This window comes from Doryrhamphus excisus, chromosome 4 (assembly GCF_030265055.1).
Source record: "Doryrhamphus excisus isolate RoL2022-K1 chromosome 4, RoL_Dexc_1.0, whole genome shotgun sequence".
In the NCBI taxonomy this organism is placed as follows: domain Eukaryota; kingdom Metazoa; phylum Chordata; class Actinopteri; order Syngnathiformes; family Syngnathidae; genus Doryrhamphus; species Doryrhamphus excisus.
The window spans coordinates 15,411,025-15,430,724 of NC_080469.1; positions in this window are offsets into that span (position 1 = coordinate 15,411,025).

Here is a 19,700-nt window from a genome sequence, read left to right on the forward strand (position 1 = left end):
TCTAAAATAAGGCCCTCTTGCTAGGTGCTAGCATGGTAGCCGTTAGCATGTTAGCATTTAAGCTAATTTACTCATGTCTACAGGCAAATGCACACATGACATGATGTAGGGAGGTTATAGGACAACCTTGGCACTTTCTAAACTTGAGGCCCTCTTGCTAGGTGCTAGCATGGTAGCCGTTAGCACGTTAGCATTTAAGCTAATTTACTCATGTCTAAAGGCAAATACACACATGGCATGATGTAGGGAGGTTATAGGACAACCTTGGCACTTTCTAAACTTGAGGCTCTCTTGCTAGGTGCTAGCATGACGACTGTTAGCATGTTAGCATTTAAGCTAATTTACTCACATTTAAAGGCAAATACACACAATGCATGATATAGGGAGGTTATAGGACAACCTTGGCACTTTCTAAACTTGAGGCTCTCTTGCTAGGTGCTAGCATGAAAACTGTTAGCATGTTAACATTTAAGCTAATTTACTCACGTTTACAGGCAAATACACACATGGCATGATAAAGGGAGGTTATAGGACAACCTTTGTAGTTTCTAAACTTGAGGCCATCTTGCTAGGTGCTAGCAGGGTAGCCGTTAGCATGTTAGCATTTTAGCTAATTTACTCAAGTTTAAAGGCAAATACACACTTGGCATGATGTGGGGACACTAGGGGACTGCATCAACCTTTTCCGTACTTGAGGCTTTCTTGCTAGGTGCTACCGCGGTAGCCGTTGGCTCACCGGGCCCGAGGTTCACAGCACAGGTGGCCAGTCCATCAAAATTTCCGCGGGAATTTTCTAGTTATTATTCTTATATCTTAATCTTCCCACTTTTGTGCGCGTAATGCGGCCAAAACCGCAGGAAGGATCCTCACACATGTTACACCGCCGGAAATGTGGCACTCGGGACTACAGCGGTATTTATTTTTTGGAACGTTTTGTGTAACCATGGCGACGCTATTCGCGTTTGAAAAACGCAAAAATCAATGGTTCAAAAAATTAGGGACATTTGGGCTATTTTTAGAACAGCTCATGCCAGTGAAAAGAATGAGAATTTACAGACTTTTCACAGCCTTGTAGCTCAGCCATACGGCCACGTAGAAATGTGATTGATGGCTAATTTTTGAGATAAACTTCTGAAGTCTCTCTGTGGCTAAATGCTAATTGCTAGCATGTTAGCATGTTAGCATTTAAGCTAATTTACTCACATCTAAAGGCAAATACACACATGGCATGATGTAGGGAGGTTATAGGACAACCTTGGCACTTTCTAAACTTGATGCTCTCTTGCTAGGTGCTAGCATGGTAGCCGTTAGCATGTTAGCATTTAAGCTAATTTACTCATGTCTTCAGGCAAATACACACATGGCATGGTGTAGGGAGGTTATAGGACAACCTTGGCGCTTTCTAAACTTGAGGCTCTCTTGCTAGGTGCTAGCATGATAACTGTTAGCATGTTAGCATCTAAGCTAATTTACTCACGTTTAAAGGCAAATACACACATGGCATGATATAGGGAGGTTATAGGACAACCTTGGCACTTTGTAAACTTGAAACCCTCTTGCTAGGTGCTAGCATGGTAGCCGTTAGCATGTAAGCATTTAAGCTAATTTACTCATGTCTAAAGGCAAATACACACATGGCATGATGTAGGGAGGTTATAGGACAACCTTGGCACTTTCTCAACTTGATGCTCTCTTGCTAGGTGCTAGCATGGTAGCCGTTAGCATGTTAGCATTTAAGCTAATTTACTCATGTCTTCAGGCAAATACACATATGGCATGGTGTAGGGAGGTTATAGGACAACCTTGGCACTTTCTAAACTTGAGGCTCTCTTGCTAGGTGCTAGCATAATGATTGTTAGCATGTTAGCATTTAAGCTAATTTACTCATGTTTAAAGGCAAATACACACATGACATGATGTGGGGAGGTTGTAGGACAACCTTGGCACTTTCTCAACTTGATGCTCTCTTGCTAGGTGCTAGCATGGTAGCTGTTAGCATGTTAGCATTTAAGCTAATTTACTCATGTCTAAAGGCAAATACACACATGGCATGATGTAGGGAGGTTATAGGACAACCTTGGCACTTTCTAAACTTGAGGCTCTCTTGCTAGGTGCTCGCATAATGATTGTTAGCATGTTAGCATTTAAGTTAATTTACTCATGTTTAAAGGCAAATACACACATGGCATGATGTTGGGAGGTGATAGGACAACCTTGGCACTTTCTAAACTTGGGACTCTCTTGCTAGGTGCTAGCATGATGACTGTTAGCATGTTAGCATTTAAGCTAATTTGCTCACGTTTAAAGGCAAATACACACATGCATGATGCAGGGACGTCATAGGACATCCTTGGCAGTTTCTAAACTTAAGGCTGTCTTGCTAGGTGCTAGCATGTTAGCATTTAAGCTAATTTACTCATGTCTAAGGGCAAATACACACATGGCATGATATAGGGAGGTTATAGGACAACCTTGGCACTTTCTAAACTTGAGGCTCTCTTGCTAGGTGCTAGCATGATAACTGTTAGCATGTTAGCATTTAAGCTAATTTACTCACATTTAAAGGCAAATACACACATGGCATGATGTAGGGAGGTTATAGGACAACCTTGGCACTTTCTAAACTTGAGGCTCTCTTGCTAGGTGCTAGCATAATGATTGTTAGCATGTTAGCATTTAAGCTAATTTACTCAAGTTTAAAGGCAATTACACACTTGGCATGATGTGGGGACACTATGGGACTGCATCAACTTTTTCCGTACTTGAGGCTTTCTTGCTAGGTGCTACCGCGGTAGCCGTTGGCCCACCGGGCCCGAGGTTCACAGCACAGGTGGCCAGTCCATCAAAATTTCCGCGGGAATTTTCTAGTTATTATTATATCTTAATCTTCCCTTTTTTGCGCGCGTAATGCGGCCAAAACCGCAAGAAGGACCCCCACACATGTTACACCGTCGGAATCGTGACGCTCGGGACTACAGCGGTATTTATTTTTAGGAACGTTTTGTGTAACCATGGCGACGCTATTAACCGAAACGTTCAAAAATGGGCCAGTTGATTAGGTACAGAATTCTATTTTTAGAACAGCCGCATTCCAGAGAAAACGAGAATTTACAGACATTTCACAGCCTTGTAGCTCAGCCATACGGCCACGTAGAAACGTGGTTGATGGCTCATTTTTTAGATAAACTTCTGAACTCTCTCTGTGGCTAAATGCTAATTGTTAGCATGTTAGCATGTTAGCATTTAAGCTAATTTACTCATGTTTAAAGGCAAATACACCCATGGCATGATGCAGGGAGGTTCTAGGACAACCTTGGCAGTTTCTAAACTTGAGGCTCTCTTGCTAGGTGCTAGCATGGACCCGTTAGCATGTTAGCATTTAAGCTAATTTTCTCACGTTTAAAGGCAATTGCACACATGGCATGATGTAGGGAGGTTATAGGACAACTTTAGCAGTTTCTTAACTTGAGGCTCTCTTGCTAGGTGCGAGCATGGTAGCCGTTAGCATGTTAGCATTTAAGCTAATTTACTCATGTCTAAAGGCAAATACACATATGGCATGGTGTAGGGAGGTTATAGGACAACCTTGGCACTTTCTAAACTTGAGGCTCTCTTGCTAGGTGCTAGCATAATGATTGTTAGCATGTTAGCATTTAAGCTAATTTACTTACGTTTAAAGGCAAATACACACATGACATGATGTGGGGAGGTTATAGGACAACCTTGGTAGTTTCTAAACTTGAGGCTGTCTTGCTAGGTGCTAGCATGTTAGCCGTTAGCATGTTAGCATTTAAGCTAATTGACTCTTGTCTGAAGGCAAATACACACATGGCATGATGTAGGGAGGTTATAGGACAACCTTGGCACTTTCTAAACTTGAGGCTCTCTTGCTAGGTGCTAGCATGACGACTGTTAGCATGTTAACATTTTAGCTAATTTACTCACATTTAAAGGCAAATACACACATGGCATGATGTAGGGAGGTTATAGGACAACCTTGGCAGTTTCTAAACTTGAGGCTCTCTTGCTAGGTGCTAGCATGTTAGCCGTTAGCATGTTAGCATTTAAGCTAATTTACTCATGTCTAAAGGCAAATACACACATGGCATGATGTAGGGAGGTTATAGGACAACCTTGGCACTTTCTAAACTAGAGGCTCTCTTGCTAGGTGCTAGCATAATGATTGTTAGCATGTTAGCATTTAAGCTAATTTACTCACGTTTAAAGGCAAATACACACATGACATGATGCAGGGAGGTTATAGGACAACCTTGGCACTTTCTGAACTTGAAACCCTCTTGCTAGGTGCTAGCATGGTAGCCGTTAGCATGTTAGCATTTAAGCTAATTTACTCATGTCTAAAGGCAAATACACACATGGCATGATGTCTGGAGGTTATAGGACAACCTTGGCGCTTTCTAAACTTGAGGCTCTCTTGCTAGGTGCTAGCATGATAACTGTTAGCATGTTAGCATCTAAGCTAATTTACTCACTTTTAAAGGCAAATACACACACGGCATGATATAGGGAGGTTATAGGACAACCTTGGCACTTTGTAAACTTGAAACCCTCTTGCTAGGTGCTAGCATGGTAGCCGTTAGCATGTTAGCATTCACGCTAATTTACTCATGTCTAAAGGCAAATACACACATGGCATGATGTAGGGAGGTTATAGGACAACCTTGGCACTTTCTAAACTTGATGCTCTCTTGCTAGGTGCTAGCATGGTAGCCGTTAGCATGTTAGCATTTAAGCTAATTTACTCATGTCTTCAGGCAAATACACACATGGCATGGTGTAGGGAGGTTATAGGACAACCTTGGCGCTTTCTAAACTTGAGGCTCTCTTGCTAGGTGCTAGCATGATAACTGTTAGCATGTTAGCATTTAAGCTAATTTACTCACGTTTAAAGGCAAATACACACATGGCATGATATAGGGAGGTTATAGGACAACCTTGGCACTTTGTAAACTTGAAACCCTCTTGCTAGGTGCTAGCATGGTAGCCGTTAGCATGTTAGCATTTAAGCTAATTTACTCATGTCTAAAGGCAAATACACACATGGCATGATGTAGGGAGGTTATAGGACAACCTTGGCACTTTCTCAACTTGATGCTCTCTTGCTAGGTGCTAGCATGTAGCCGTTAGCATGTTAGCATTGAAGCTAATTTACTCATGTCTTCAGGCAAATACACATATGGCATGGTGTAGGGAGGTTATAGGACAACCTTCGCACTTTCTAAATTTGAGGCTCTCTTGCTAGGTGCTAGCATGATAACTGTTAGCATGTAAGCATCTAAGCTAATTTACTCACGTTTAAAGGCAAATACACACATGGCATGATATAGGGAGGTTATAGGACAACCTTGGCACTTTCTAAACTTGAGGCTCTCTTGCTAGGTGCTAGCATAATGATTGTTAGCATGTTAGCATTTAAGCTAATTTACTCATGTTTAAAGGCAAATACACACATGACATGATGTGGGGAGGTTGTAGGACAACCTTGGCACTTTCTCAACTTGATGCTCTCTTGCTAGGTGCTAGCATGGTAGCCGTTAGCATGTTAGCATTTAAGCTAATGTAATCATGTCTAAAGGCAAATACACACATGGCATGATGTAGGGAGGTTATAGGACAACCTTGGCACTTTCTAAACTTGAGGCTCTCTTGCTAGGTGCTAGCATAATGATTGTTAGCATGTTAGCATTTAAGGTAATTTACTCATGTCTTCAGGCAAATACACATATGGCATGGTGTAGGGAGGTTATAGGACAACCTTGGCACTTTCTAAACTTGAGGCTCTCTTGCTAGGTGCTAGCATAATGATTGTTAGCATGTTAGCATTTAAGCTAATTTACTCATGTTTAAAGGCAAATACACACATGACATGATGTGGGTATTTTGTAGGACAACCTTGGCACTTTCTCAACTTGATGCTCTCTTGCTAGGTGCTAGCATGGTAGCCGTTAGCATGTTAGCATTTAAGCTAATGTAATCATGTCTAAAGGCAAATACACACATGGCATGATGTAGGGAGGTTATAGGACAACCTTGGCACTTTCTAAACTTGAGGCTCTCTTGCTAGGTGCTAGCATAATGATTGTTAGCATGTTAGCATTTAAGGTAATTTACTCATGTCTTCAGGCAAATACACATATGGCATGGTGTAGGGAGGTTATAGGACAACCTTGGCACTTTCTAAACTTGAGGCTCTCTTGCTAGGTGCTAGCATAATGATTGTTAGCATGTTAGCATTTAAGCTAATTTACTCATGTCTAAAGGCAAATACACACATGGCATGATGTCGGGAGGTTATAGGACAACCTTGGCACTTTCTAAACTTGAGGCTCCCTTGCTAGGTGCTAGCATAATGATTGTTAGCATGTTAGCATTTAAGCTAATTTACTCAAGTTTAAAGGCAATTACACACTTGGCATGATGTGGGGACACTATGGGACTGCATCAACGTTTTCCGTACTTGAGGCTTTCTTGCTAGGTGCTACCGCGGTAGCCGTTGGCCCACCGGGCCCGAGGTTCACAGCACAGGTGGCCAGTCCATCAAAATTTCCGCGGGAATTTTCTAGTTATTATTATATCTTAATCTTCCCTTTTTTGCGCGCGTAATGCGGCCAAAACCGCAAGAAGGACCCCCACACATGTTACACCGTCGGAATCGTGACGCTCGGGACTACAGCGGTATTTATTTTTTGGAACGTTTTGTGTAACCATGGCGACGCTATTAACGGAAACGTTCAAAAATGGGCCAGTTGATTAGGTACAGAATTCTATTTTTAGAACAGCCGCATTCCAGAGAAAACGAGAATTTACAGACATTTCACAGCCTTGTAGCTCAGCCATACGGCCACGTAGAAACGTGGTTGATGGCTCATTTTTTAGATAAACTTCTGAACTCTCTCTGTGGCTAAATGCTAATTGTTAGCATGTTAGCATGTTAGCATTTAAGCTAATTTACTCATGTTTAAAGGCAAATACACCCATGGCATGATGCAGGGAGGTTCTAGGACAACCTTGGCAGTTTCTAAACTTGAGGCTCTCTTGCTAGGTGCTAGCATGGACCCGTTAGCATGTTAGCATTTAAGCTAATTTTCTCACGTTTAAAGGCAATTGCACACATGGCATGATGTAGGGAGGTTATAGGACAACCTTAGCAGTTTCTAAACTTGAGGCTCTCTTGGTAGGTGCTAGCATGGTAGCCGTTAGCATGTTAGCATTTAAGCTAATTTACTCATGTCTAAAGGCAAATACACATATGAAATGGTGTAGGGAGGTTATAGGACAACCTTGGCACTTTCTAAACTTGAGGCTCTCTTGCTAGGTGCTAGCATAATGATTGTTAGCATGTTAGCATTTAAGCTAATTTACTCACGTTTAAAGGCAAATACACACATGACATGATGTGGGGAGGTTATAGGACAACCTTGGTAGTTTCTAAACTTGAGGCTGTCTTGCTAGGTGCTAGCATGTTAGCCGTTAGCATGTTAGCATTTAAGCTAATTTACTCATGTCTAAAGGCAAATACACACATGGCATGATGTAGGGAGGTTATAGGACAACCTTGGCACTTTCTAAACTTGAGGCTCTCTTGCTAGGTGCTAGCATGATAACTGTTAGCATGTTAGCATTTAAGCTAATTTACTCACGTTTAAAGGCAAATACACACATGGCATGATATAGGGAGGTTGAAGGACAACCTTGGCACTTTGTAAACTTGAAACTCTCTTGCTAGGTGCTAGCATGTTAGCCGTTAGCGTGTTAGCATTTAAGCTAATTTACTCATGTCTAAATGCAAATACACACATGACATGATGTAGGGAGGTTATAGGACAACCTTGGCACTTTCTAAACTTGAGGGTCTCTAGCTAGGTGCTAGCATGATGACTTTTAGCATGTTAGCATTTAAGCTAATTTGCTCATGTTTAAAGGCAAATACACACATGCATGATGCAGGGACGTTATAGGACATCCTTGGCACTTTCTAAACTTGAGGCTCTCTTGCTAGGTGCTAGCATAATGACTGTTAGCGTGTTAGCATATAAGCTAATTTACTCACGTTTAAAGGCAAATAAACAAACGGCATGATGTGGGGAGGTTATAGGACAACCTTGGCAGTTTCTAAACTTAAGGCCCTCTTGCAAGGTGCTAGCATGGTAGCCGTTAGCATGTTAGCATTTAAGCTAATTTACTCATGTTTAAAGGCAAATACACACATGGCATGATGCAGGGAGGTTCTAGGACAACCTTGGCAGTTTCTAAACTTGAGGCTCTCTTGCTAGGTGCTAGCATGGACCCGTTAGCATGTTAGCATTTAAGCTAATTTACTCATGTCTAAAGGCAAATACACACATGGCATGATGTCGGGAGGTTATAGGACAACCTTGGCACTTTCTAAACTTGAGGCCCTCTTGCTAGGTGCTAGCATGGTAGCCGTTAGCATGTTAGCATTTAAGCTAATTTACTCATGTCTAAAGGCAAATACACATATGAAATGGTGTAGGGAGGTTATAGGACAACCTTGGCACTTTCTAAACTTGAGGCTCTCTTGCTAGGTGCTAGCATAATGATTGTTAGCATGTTAGCATTTAAGCTAATTTACTCACGTTTAAAGGCAAATACACACATGACATGATGTGGGGAGGTTATAGGACAACCTTGGTAGTTTCTAAACTTGAGGCTGTCTTGCTAGGTGCTAGCATGTTAGCCGTTAGCATGTTAGCATTTAAGCTAATTTACTCATGTCTAAAGGCAAATACACACATGGCATGATGTAGGGAGGTTATAGGACAACCTTGGCACTTTCTAAACTTGAGGGTCTCTTGCTAGGTGCTAGCATGATAACTGTTAGCATGTTAGCATTTAAGCTAATTTACTCACGTTTAAAGGCAAATACACACATGGCATGATATAGGGAGGTTGAAGGACAACCTTGGCACTTTGTAAACTTGAAACTCTCTTGCTAGGTGCTAGCATGTTAGCCGTTAGCGTGTTAGCATTTAAGCTAATTTACTCATGTCTAAATGCAAATACACACATGACATGATGTAGGGAGGTTATAGGACAACCTTGGCACTTTCTAAACTTGAGGCTCTCTTGCTAGGTGCTAGCATAATGACTGTTAGCGTGTTAGCATTTAAGCTAATTTACTCATGTCTAAAGGCAAATACACACATGGCATGATGTAGGGAGGTTATAGGACAACCTTGGCACTTTCTAAACTTGAGGCTCTCTTGCTAGGTGCTAGCATGACGACTGTTAGCATGTTAGCATTTAAGCTAATTTACTCACATTTGAAGGCAAATACACACATGGCATGATATAGGGAGGTTATAGGACAACCTTGGCACTTTCTAAACATGAGGCTCTCTTGCTAGGTGCTAGCATGGTAGCCGTTAGCATGTCAACATTTAAGCTAATTTACTCATGTTTAAAGGCAAATACACACATGGCATGATGTAGGGAGGTTATAGGACAACCTTGGCACTTTTTAAACTTGAGGCTCTGTTGCTAGGTGCTAGCATGACGACTGTTAGCATGTTAGCATTTAAGCTAATTAACTCACATTTAAAGGCAAATACACACATGGCATGATGTAGGGATGTTATAGGACAAACTTTGTAGTTTCTAAACTTGAGACCATCTTGCTAGGTGCTAGCAGGGTAGCCGTTAGCATGTTAGCATTTAAGCTAATTTAGTCATGTCTAAAGGAAAATACACACATGGCATGATGTGGGGACACTGTAGGACTGCCCCAAACTTTTCAGGACCTGAGGCTGTTTTGCTACGTGTTAGCACGGTAGCCATTAGCATGTTAGCATTTTAGCTAATTTGCTCACGTTTAAAGGCAAATACACACATGGCATGATGTGGGGAGGTTATAGGACAACCTTGGCAGTTTCTAAACTTCAGGCCCTCTTGCTAGGTGCTAGCATGGTAGCCGTTAGCATGTTAGCATTTAAACTAATTTACTCATTTCTACAGGCAAATGCACACATGACATGATGTAGGGAGGTTATAGGACAACCTTGGCACTTTCTAAACTTGAGGCTCTCTTGCTAGGTGCTAGCATGATGACTGTTAGCATGTTAGCATTTAAGCTAATTTAATCATGTCTAAAGGCAAATACACACATGGCATGATGCAGGAAGGTTATAGGACAACCTTGGCAGTTTCTGAACTTGAGGCCCTCTTGCTAGGTGCTAGCATAATGATTGTTAGCATGTTAGCATTTAAGCTAATTTACTCACGTTTAAAGGCAAATACACACATGCATGATGCAGGGATGTCATAGGACATCCTTGGCAGTTTCTAAACTTAAGGCTGTCTTGCTAGGTGCTAGCATGTTAGCATTTAAGCTAATTTACTCACGTCTTAAGGCAAATACACACATGGCATGATGTAGGGAGGTTATAGGACAACCTTGGCACTTTCTAAACTTGAGGCTCTCTTGCTAGGTGCTAGCATATTGATTGTTAGCATGTTAGCATTTAAGCTAATTTACTCAAGTTTAAAGGCAATTACACACTTGGCATGATGTGGGGACACTATGGGACTGCATCAACTTTTTCCGTACTTGAGGCTTTCTTGCTAGGTGCTACCGCGGTAGCCGTTGGCCCACCGGGCCCGAGGTTCACAGCACAGGTGGCCAGTCCATCAAAATTTCCGCGGGAATTTTCTAGTTATGGGCTGGCTCAGTAGCCAGCCCATAGACTGCTACTGCAAGTAGCAGTCTATGGGCTGGCTACTGAGCCAGCCCATATTGTTATTGCTGTTTAGTTATTATTATTTTTTTTATTCTTATATCTTAATCTTCCACTTTTTGCGCGCGTAATGCGGCCAAAACCGCAAGAAGGACCCCCACACATGTTACACCGCCGGAAACGTGGCGCTCGGGACTACAGCGGTATTTAATTTTTGGAAAGTTTTGTGTAACCATGGCGACGCTATTAACGAAAACGTTAAAAAATGGGCCACTTGATTAGGGAATCGCTGTTCTATTTTTAGAACAGCACATAGAAAACGAGAATTTACAGACTTTTCACAGCCTTTTAGCTCAGCCATACGGCCACGTAGAAACGTGATTGATGGCTCATTTTTGAGATAAACGTCTGAACTCTCTCTGTGGCTAAATGCTAATTGCTAGCATGTTAGCATGTTAGCATTTACGCTAATTTACTCATGTCTAAAGGCAAATACACACATGGCATGATGTAGGGAGGTTATAGGACAACCTTGGCACTTTCTAAACTTGAGGCTCTCTTGCTAGGTGCTAGCATGATAACTGTTAGCATGTTAGCATGTTAGCATCTAAGCTAATTTACTCACGTTTAAAGGCAAATACACACATGGCATGATATAGGGAGGTTATAGGACAACCTTGGCACTTTGTAAACTTGAAACCCTCTTGCTAGGTGCTAACATAGTAGCCGTTAGCATGTTAGCATTTAAGCTAATTTACTCATGTCTAAAGGTATATACACACATGGCATGATGTAGGGAGGTTATAGGACAACCTTGGCACTTTCTCAACTTGATGCTCTCTTGCTAGGTGCTAGCATGGTAGCCGTTAGCATGTTAGCATTTAAGCTAATTTACTCATGTCTTCAGGCAAATACACATATGGCATGGTGTAGGGAGGTTATAGGACAACCTTGGCACTTTCTAAACTTGAGGCTCTCTTGCTAGGTGCTAGCATAATGATTGTTAGCATGTTAGCATTTAAGCTAATTTACTCACGTTTAAAGGCAAATACACACATGACATGATATAGGGAGGTTATAGGACAACCTTGGCACTTTCTAAACTTGAAACGCTCTTGCTAGGTGCTAACATGGTAGCCGTTAGCATGTTAGCATTTAAGCTAATTTACTCATGTCTAAAGGTATATACACACATGGCATGATGTAGGGAGGTTATAGGACAACCTTGGCGCTTTCTAAACTTGAGGCTCTCTTGCTAGGTGCTAGCATGAAAACTGTTAGCATGTTAGCATCTAAGCTAATTTACTCACGTTTAAAGGCAAATACACACATGGCATGATATAGGGAGGTTATAGGACAACTTTGGCACTTTGTAAACTTGAAACCCTCTTGCTGGGTGCTAGCATGGTAGCCGTTAGCATGTTAGCATTTATGCTAATTTACTCATGTCTAAAGGAAAATATACACATGGCATGATGTAGGGAGGTTATAGGACAACCTTGGCACTTTCTCAACTTGATGCTCTCTTGCTAGGTGCTAGCATGGTAGCCGTTAGCATGTTAGCATTTAAGCTAATTTACTCATGTCTTCAGGCAAATACACATATGGCATGGTGTAGGGAGGTTATAGGACAACCTTGGCACTTTCTAAACTTGAGGCTCTCTTGCTAGGTGCTAGCATGGTAGCCGTTAGCATGTTAGCATTTAAGCTAATTTACTCACGTTTAAAGGCAAATACACACATGACATAATGTGGGGAGGTTATAGGACAACCTTGGCACTTTCTCAGTTTGATGCTCTCTTGCTAGGTGCTAGCGTGGTAGCCGTTAGCATGTTAGCATTTAAGCTAATTTACTCATGTCTAAAGGCAAATACACACAACGCATGATGTAGGGAGGTTATAGGACAACCTTGGCACTTTCTAAACTTGAGGCTCTCTTGCTAGGTGCTAGCATAATGATTGTTAGCATGTTAGCATTTAAGCTAATTTACTCACGTCTAAAGGCAAGTACACACATGGCATGATGTAGGGAGGTGATAGGACAACCTTGGCACTTTCTAAACTTGGGACTCTTTTGCTAGGTGCTAGCATGATGACTGTTAGCATGTTAGCATTTAAGCTAATTTGCTCACGTTTAAAGGCAAATACACACATGCATGATGCAGGGACGTCATAGTACATCCTTGGCAGTTTCTAAACCTAAGGCTGTCTTGCTAGGTGCTAGCATGTTAGCATTTAAGCTAATTTACTCATGTCTAAAGGCAAATACAAACATGGCATGATGTAGGGAGGTTATAGGACAACCTTGGCACTTTCTATACTTGAGGCTCTCTTGCTAGGTGCTAGCATGATAACTGTTAGCATGTTAGCATTTAAGCTAATTTACTCATGTCTTCAGGCAAATACACATATGGCATGGTGTAGGGAGGTTATAGGACAACCTTGGCACTTTCTAAACTTGAGGTTTTCTTGCTAGGTGCTAGCATAATGATTGTTAGCATGATAGCATTTAAGCTAATTTACTCACGTTTAAAGGCAAATACACACATGACATGATGTGGGGAGGTTATAGGACAACCTTGGCACTTTCTCAGTTTGATGCTCTCTTGCTAGGTGCTAGCGTGGTAGCCGTTAGCATGTTAGCATTTAAGCTAATTTACTCATGTCTAAAGGCAAATACACACATGGCATGATGTAGGGAGGTTATAGGACAACCTTGGCACTTTCTAAACTTGAGGCTCTCTTGCTAGGTGCTAGCATGATAACTGTTAGCATGTTAACATTTAAGCTAATTTACTCACGTTTAAAGGCAAATACACTTATCGCATGATATAGGGAGGTTATAGGACAACCTTTGTAGTTTCTAAACTTGAGGCCATCTTGCTAGGTGCTAGCAGGGTAGCCGTTAGCATGTTAGCATTTTAGCTAATTTACTCAAGTTTATAGGCAAATACACACTTGGCATGATGTGGGGACACTATGGGACTGCATCAACCTTTTCCGTACTTGAGGCTTTCTTGCTAGGTGCTACCGCGGTAGCCGTTGGTACACCGGGCCCGAGGTTCACAGCACAGGTGGCCAGTCCATCAAAATTTCCGCGGGAATTTTCTAGTTATGGACTGGCTCAGTAGCCAGCCCATAGACTGCTACTTGCAGTAGCAGTCTATGGGCTGGCTACTGAGCCAGCCCATATTGTTATTCCTTGTGGTGTTTACCAATTTTTATTATGGACTGGCTCAGTAGCCAGCCCATAGACTGCTACTTGCAGTAGCAGTCTATGGGCTGGCTACTGAGCCAGCCCATATTGTTATTGCTGTTTAGTTATTATTATTTTTTTTATTCTTATATCTTAATCTTCCACTTTTTGCGCGCGTAATGCGGCCAAAACCGCAAGAAGGACCCCCACACATGTTACACCGCCGGAAACGTGGCGCTCGGGACTACAGCGGTATTTAATTTTTGGAAAGTTTTGTGTAACCATGGCGACGCTATTAACGAAAACGTTAAAAAATGGGCCACTTGATTAGGGAATCGCTGTTCTATTTTTAGAACAGCACATAGAAAACGAGAATTTACAGACTTTTCACAGCCTTTTAGCTCAGCCATACGGCCACGTAGAAACGTGATTGATGGCTCATTTTTGAGATAAATGTCTGAACTCTCTCTGTGGCTAAATGCTAATTGCTAGCATGTTAGCATGTTAGCATTTTAGCTAATTTACTCATGTCTAAAGGCAAATACACACATGGCATGATGTAGGGAGGTTATAGGACAACCTTGGCACTTTCTAAACTTGAGGGTCTCTTGCTAGGTGCTAGCATGATAACTGTTAGCATGTTAGCATTTAAGCTAATTTACTCACGTTTAAAGGCATATACACACATGGCATGATATAGGGAGGTTGAAGGACAACCTTGGCACTTTGTAAACTTGAAACTCTCTTGCTAGGTGATAGCATGTTAGCCGTTAGCATGTTAGCATTTAAGCTAATTTACTCATGTCTTCAGACAAATACACACATGGCATGGTGTAGGGAGGTTATAGGACAACCTTGGCGCTTTCTAAACTTGAGGCTCTCTTGCTAGGTGCTAGCATGATAACTGTTAGCATGTTAGCATCTAAGCTAATTTACTCACGTTTAAAGGCAAATACACACATGGCATGATATAGGGAGGTTATAGGACAACCTTGGCACTTTGTAAACTTGAAACCCTCTTGCTAGGTGCTAGCATGGTAGCCGTTAGCATGTTAGCATTTAAGCTAATTTACTCATGTCTAAAGGCAAATACACACATGGCATGATGTAGGGAGGCTATAGGACAACCTTGGCACTTTCTAAACTTGAGGCTCTCTTGCTAGGTGCTAGCGTGGTAGCCGTTAGCATGTTAACATTTAAGCTAATTTACTCATGTCTAAAGGCAAATACACACATGGCATGATGTAGGTAGGTTATAGGACAACCTTGGCACTTTCTAAACTTGAGGCTCTCTTGCTAGGTGCTAGCATAATGATTGTTAGCATGTTAGCATTTAAGCTAATTTACTCACGTTTAAAGGCAAATACACACATGGCATGATGTAGGGAGGTGATAGGACAACCTTGGCACTTTCTAAACTTGGGACTCTCTTGCTAGGTGCTAGCATGATGACTGTTAGCATGTTAACATTTAAGCTAATTTGCTCACGTTTAAAGGCAAATACACACATGCATGATGCAGGGACGTCATAGGACATCCTTGGCAGTTTCTAAACTTAAGGCTGTCTTGCTAGGTGCTAGCATGTTAGCATTTAAGCTAATTTACTCATGTCTAAAGGCAAATACACACATGGCATGATGTAGGGAGGTTATAGGGCAACCTTGGCACTTTCTAAACTTGAGGCTCTCTTGCTAGGTGCTAGCATGATAACTGTTAGCATGTTAGCATTTAAGCTAATTTACTCACGTTTAAAGGCAAATACACACATGGCATGATATAGGGAGGTTATAGGACAACCTTGGCACTTTGTAAACTTGAAACCCTCTTGCTATGTGCTAGCATGGTAGCCGTTAGCATGTTTGCATTTAAGCTAATTTACTCATGTCTAAAGGCAAATACACACATGGCATGATGTAGGGAGGTTATAGGACAACCTTGGCACTTTCTAAACTTGAGGCTCTCTTGCTAGGTGCTAGCATGGTAGCCGTTAGCATGTTAGCATTTAAGCTAATTTACTCACGTTTAAAGGCAAATACATACATGGCATGATATAGGGAGGTTATAGGACAACCTTGGCACTTTGTAAACTTGAAACCTTCTTGCTAGGTGCTAGCATGGTAGCCGTTAGCATGTTAGCATTTAAGCTAATTTACTCATGTATACAGGCAAATACACACATGGCATGGTGTAGGGATGTTACAGGACAACCTTGGCACTTTCTAAAGTTGAGGTTCTCTTGCTAGGTGCTAGCATGATAACTGTTAGCATGTTAGCATTTAAGCTAATTTACTCATGATTAAAGGCTACTAAGCACATGTCATGATGTGGGGAGGTTATAGGACAACCTTGGTACTTTCTAAACTTGAGGCCCTCTTGCTAGGTGCTAGCATGATGACTGTTAGCATGTTAGCATTTTAGCTAATTTACTCATATCTAAAGGAAAATACACACATGGCATGATGTGGGGACACTGTAGGACTGCCCCAAACTTTTCAGGACCTGAGGCTGTTTTGCTACGTGTTAGCACGGTAGCCGTTATCATGTTAGCATTTTAGCATTTTAGCATTTTAGCTAATTTACTCAAGTTTAAAGGCAAATACACTCTTGGCATGATGTGGGGACACTATGGGACTGCATCAACCTTTTCCGTACTTGAGGCTTTCTTGCTAGGTGCTACCGCGGTAGCCGTTGGTGCACCGGGCCCGAGGTTCACAGCACAGGTGGCCAGTCCATCAAAATTTCCGCGGGAATTTTCTAGTTATTCTTATATCTTAATCTTCCACTTTTTGTGCGCGTAATGCGGCCAAAACCGCAAGAAGGACCCCCACACATGTTACACCGTCGGAATCGTGACGCTCGGGACTACAGCGGTATTTATTTTTTGGAACGTTTCGTGTAACCATGGCGACGCTATTTGCGATAGAAAAAAAAATCGGCCACTAGATTAGGTACACCATTCTATTTTTAGAACAGCCGCATTCCAGAGAAAACGAGAATTTACAGACTTTTCACAGCCTTGTAGCTCAGCCATACGGCCACGTAGAAACGTGGTTGATGGCTCATTTTTTAGATAAACTTCTGAACTCTCTCTGTGGCTAAATGCTAATTGCTAGCATGTTAGCATGTTAGCATTTAAGCTAATTTACTCATGTTTAAAGGCAAATACACCCATGGCATGATGCAGGGAGGTTCTAGGACAACCCTGGCAGTTTCTAAACTTGAGGCTCTCTTGCTAGGTGCTAGCATGGACCCGTTAGCATGTTAGCATTTAAGCTAATTTACTCACGTTTAAAGGCAATTGCACACATGACATGATGTAGGGAGGTTATAGGACAACCTTAGCAGTTTCTAAACTTGAGGCTCTCTTGCTAGGTGCTAGCATGGTAGCCGTTAGCATGTTAGCATTTAAGCTAATTTACTCATGTCTAAAGGCAAATACACATATGGCATGGTGTAGGGAGGTTATAGGACAACCTTGGCACTTTCTAAACTTGAGGCTCTCTTGCTAGGTGCTAGCATAATGATTGTTAGCATGTTAGCATTTAAGCTAATTTACTCACGTTTAAAGGCAAATACACACATGACATGATGCAGGGACGTTATAGGACATCCTGGGCAGTTTCTAAACTTGAGGCTGTCTTGCTCGGTGCTAGCATGTTAGCCGTTAGCATGTTAGCATTTAAGCTAATTTACTCATGTCTAAAGGCAAATACACACATGGCATGATGTAGGGAGGTTATAGGACAACCTTGGCAGTTTCTAAACTTGAGGCTGTCTTGCTAGGTGCTAGCATGATGACTGTTAGCATGTTAGCATTTAAGCTAATTTGCTCACGTTTAAAGGCAAATACAAACATGGCATGATGTGGGGAGGTTATAGGACAACCTTGGCACTTTCTAAACTTGAAACCCTCTTGCTAGGTGCTAGCATGGTAGCCGTTAGCATGTTAGCATTTAAGCTAATTTACTCATGTCTAAAGGCAAATACACACATGGCATGATGTAGGGAGGTTATAGGACAACCTTGGCACTTTCTAAACTTGAGGCTCTCTTGCTAGGTGCTAGCATGACGACTGTTAGCATGTTAGCATTTAAGCTACTTTGCTCATGTTTAAAGGCAAATACACACATGCATGATGCGGGGACGTTATAGGACATCCTTGGCACTTTCTGACCTTGAGGCTCTCTTGCTAGGTGCTAGCATAATGACTGTTAGCATGTTAGCATTTAAGCTAATTTGCTCACGTTTAAAGGCAAATACAAACATGGCATGATGTGGAGAGGTTATAGGACAACCTTGGCAGTTTCTAAACTTGAGGCCCTCTTGCTAGGTGCTAGCATGGTAGCCGTTAGCATGTTAGCATTTAGGCTAATTTACTCATGTCTACAGGCAAATACACACATGGCATGGTGTAGGGATGTTATAGGACAACCTTGGCACTTTCTAAACTTGAGGCTCTCTTGCTAGGTTCTAGCATGATGACTGTTAGCATGTTAGCATTTAAGCTAATTTGCTCATGTTTAAAGGCAAATACACACATGCATGATGCAGGGACGTCATAGGACATCCATGGCAGTTTCTAAACTTGAGGCTGTCATGCTAGGTGCTAGCATGTTAGCCGTTAGCATGTTAGCATTTAAGCTAATTTACTCATGTCTAAAGGCAAATACACATATGGCATGATGTAGGGAGGTTATAGGACAAACTTGGCACTTTCTAAACTTGAGGCTCTCTTGCTAGGTGCTAGCATAATGATTGTTAGCATGTTAGCATTTAAGCTAATTTACTCACGTTTAAAGGCAAATACACACATGGCATGATGTAGGGAGGTGATAGGACAACCTTGGCACTTTCTAAACTTGGGACTTTCTTGCTAGGTGCTAGCATGATGACTGTTAGCATGTTAGCATTTAAGCTAATTTGCTCACGTTTAAAGGCAAATACACACATGCATGATGCAGGGACGTCATAGGACATCCTTGGCAGTTTCTAAACTTAAGGCTGTCTTGCTAGGTGCTAGCATGTTAGCATTTAAGCTAATTTACTCATGTCTAAAGGCAAATACACACATGGCATGATGTAGGGAGGTTATAGGACAACCTTGGCACTTTCTATACTTGAGGCTCTCTTCCTAGGTGCTAGCATGATAACTGTTAGCATGTTAGCATTTAAGCTAATTTACTCACGTTTAAAGGCAAATACACACATGGCATGATGTAGGGAGGTTATAGGACAACCTTGGCACTTTCTAAACTTGAGGCTCTCTTGCTAGGTGCTAGCATAATGATTGTTAGCATGTTAGCACTTAAGCTAATTTACTCAAGTTTAAAGGCAATTACACACTTGGCATGATGTGGGGACACTATGGGACTGCATCAACTTTTTCCGTACTTGAGGCTTTCTTGCTAGGTGCTACCGCGATAGCCGTTGGCCCACCGGGCCCGAGGTTCACAGCACAGGTGGCCAGTCCATCAAAATTTCCGCGGGAATTTTCTAGTTATGGACTGGCCCAGTAGCCAGCCCATAGACTGCTACTTGCAGTAGCAGTCTATGGGCTGGCTACTGAGCCAGCCCATATTGTTATTGCTGTTTAGTTATTATTATTTTTTTTATTCTTATATCTTAATCTTCCACTTTTTGCGCGCGTAATGCGGCCAAAACCGCAAGAAGGACCCCCACACATGTTACACCGCCGGAAACGTGGCGCTCGGGACTACAGCGGTATTTAGTTTTTGGAAAGTTTTGTGTAACCATGGCGACGCTATTAACGAAAACGTTAAAAAATGGGC